This window comes from Lathyrus oleraceus, chromosome 6, assembly GCF_024323335.1.
Source record: "Lathyrus oleraceus cultivar Zhongwan6 chromosome 6, CAAS_Psat_ZW6_1.0, whole genome shotgun sequence".
NCBI lineage: Eukaryota > Viridiplantae > Streptophyta > Magnoliopsida > Fabales > Fabaceae > Lathyrus > Lathyrus oleraceus.
Window position 1 is genome coordinate 404,982,192 of NC_066584.1, and position 3,132 is coordinate 404,985,323.

Below are 3,132 nucleotides of genomic sequence, written 5' to 3' on the forward strand. Positions count from 1 at the left end.
TTGCCTTTCCCTCCAAATTTCCAATATATGTTCATCTTGATTTTCATTATTTTTTCCAACTTGTAAAATGCATATCAAATTAAAAATTATCCAAAAAATACTTGGTTTTTTGCTAATTGTTCCTTGAGATGTCTAGTTTTTTATGATGATTTTTTTCTGAAGTTGTGCATGGCTGGAATTTTATTTGCTCTAGGTTGATTGATCATGTATGCATATGTGACCTTGCCTTGCTCTTTCTATTGTGAAATGCTTGATTTTAATCCAATGGACTTGAAATTTGACATGCAGATTCTAGACATGTTGATGGATGTTTTAGGCTTGGTTTGGTATTTTTCTCATGTACCATTTCTGTTTTATGCATGTGTTTGCATGGTGTGACAATTTGTGTCACACCTTTGGATGATCAACTTGTTCCATTTAATTTCCATGCCAATTGATCTTTGATGCTTCTGATTTTTTGTATGTTGATCATGTTGGATGTGTTGAATGCTCATGAATTTTTCCAGATTTTTTTGAATCATTTCTGTTTTGTTTTGGAATTTTCATTCATGATGATCACATATGAGCTTTGAAATTGTCTTTGGCTTCTCTTGCTTGATACATGGCCTTGCTTGATGATTCTGATGTGATCCTTTTTAGGATATGTTAATATGTGTTTGAAGTTGCATTGTGTTGAATTTCAGCTCCTGTTTTAAATTTTTTCTTCACCTTTGACCCTAGGCTTTGACCTAGTGGTTTGTTGCTTACATGTGAGCTTTGAATTTCAGGTTTAAGCATCCAAGTTCCATGGTTGATGATGCTTCATCATTTGGATGTTGATATGTGCTTTTGATTGCTAACACTTGCTGTTTTGTAGGGTGATGATAACTCATTTGAGTTTTCCTCATGGCTTATGTGTTGTACATTGGGATTGTCTGCTTGTTATTGACTGTTGATTGTTTGTCTGGATTTTGTACTGATTGGTTTAGATGTTTCCATAGGTACCTAAGTTGCTTTAAGTTCATTTGAACTTTGCTTTGCTTTGCTGTGGTTGGCGTACCACTTAGGTATAATTCCTAATCTTCATGTAGTCTGGAAGACCTGCTGTTACTGGCAGGCACCTGTCTGAAGCCCTCCTTAAGAGGCAATGTTTGTGCTTGTATAATTTTGTGCCAAGCAGGTTAAGTCCTCTTAAGAGGCAATTGGCAGATAAAAGGGGTGTGCAATCCACCCCCTGCTACTCAGTTGTGTCATTCATTTTGCTCACACCCTGTGTTGATGCACTTTGAACAAAAGCCCAAAATCTTGTCCATAGAGTCAGTCACATGTGGAGAAGAGTTCCTTCATTCTGAACTCCCACACTTTCTATTGATTAAAGCTCTCCCAGGCCAGGGATAAGAGCTATGAGGCACACCCCTCATTCCCATTTCATCTGCTTCACCCTAACTCTCAATGTTAGGGTTAAGAGCTCAAAACACCCATTTCCAGTTGGTTTGTTTGTCAAGGTCGATATGACCCCTTGACTAAAGCCTAACCTTGCTTGAGCCCCCTTGGTTGTGTATAGTGTGTGCTATTTGCTTTTGATGTTTATCTGTTTTGCTTCTCATCTCCTTTCTGTTGGAGTCGTATGATCAACTTTTGAGGAAGTTGACGTACGTAGAGATAGACTTGAGTTGACTCACTACCTGTGTGAGTCAAACTCTTGTTAGAAACCTCAACCTAGGACTATTGTGGATTACATGATAACTATTAGGCTCGAGTCAGTCTCCCTTTTAGTTTGTCATTTCCCAGTCTCTGGTTAGGATAGAAATTTCTCCCCTGTTCAGGGGAACTACGTCGCCCTGATCCTCATACCAGATGAGGTACGTAGGCAGGAGATCGTGCGAGTTTGCTTGACAGCTAGCAGGCTCGAGTACCAGACTCCCTGTTAGCTTGTTTGTTCAACTTTTTTGTTGCTTTTGACGACTCAGCGTCCGGTTAACCTCTTGTTTGTGTGGAGTCGGACATAAGGCCAGCCATTGGCAGTCTGTTTCCATTTGCGTGTTTCTTTTGACGTCTCAGCCTCTGTGCGTGTGTTTTGTTTCGGCGTGCGTTAGCCGAACTACGGTAGCTCTGATTCTCATTCCAGATGAGATACGTAGGCATAGGATGCGATATCCTAGCGAGCCCGTTCCCCTCTCTTTCCATCTGTGTTTTATTCCAGTGTATGTGTGCATTCTTTTGAGCAGTGTCTAGCAACCTTCTTCTATCTTTCTGAGCGTGGATCCCGTCGAGTACGACGGACGTGAGGGGTGCTAATACCTTCCCCTTGCGTAACCGACTCCCAATCCTTGCAATCTCCGGTCATAAGACCATTCCCTTTCCAGATTTACTTCGAGCGTTTCCTTTCCCTCTTTTGGGATAAATAACGCACGGTGGCGGCTCTGTTTGTTTGCTTTTTCCCGCCGGTTGTTTTTCGCGGATGCGAAATAAGAAGAATGGAGTAGAGACTTCAACTTCAGTTATTTTTGTTATTGAAATTAATTTATCTACTTCTGCATCATGGGTATTAGATACTGGATGCGGTTCTCACATTTGTACCAATGTGCAGGGACTATAAAGGAGTAGAGATTTGGAAAAAGGTGAAGTCAACCTACGAGTTGGAAATGGAGCAACGGTTGCTGCTTTAGCCGTAGGAACTTATGTATTGACTTTACCTAGTGGTTTAATAATTCAGTTAGAGAACTGTTATTATGTACTTGCAATTAGTAGGAATATTATTTCCGTTTCTTGTTTGGACAAGTTTGGTTTTTCATTTATAATAAAGAACAATTGTTGCTCAATTTATTTGAATGATATATTCTATGTTGCTGCACAAATGAACAATGGACTATATGTCCTTGATCTTGAAATTCCTATTTATAACATTAATACTAAAAGGATGAAACCTAATGAGTTAAATCCAACTTACCTTTGGCATTGTCGATTAGGCCACATAAATGAGAAACGCATTTCCAAACTCCATAAAGATGGACTGTTGGACTCTTTTAATTATGAATCATATGAGACATGCAGATCTTGTTTAATTAGAAAGATGACAAAGTCTCCATTCATAGGAAAAGGTGAAAGAGCTAATGATCTTTTGGCCCTCATACATACTGATGTATGTGGACC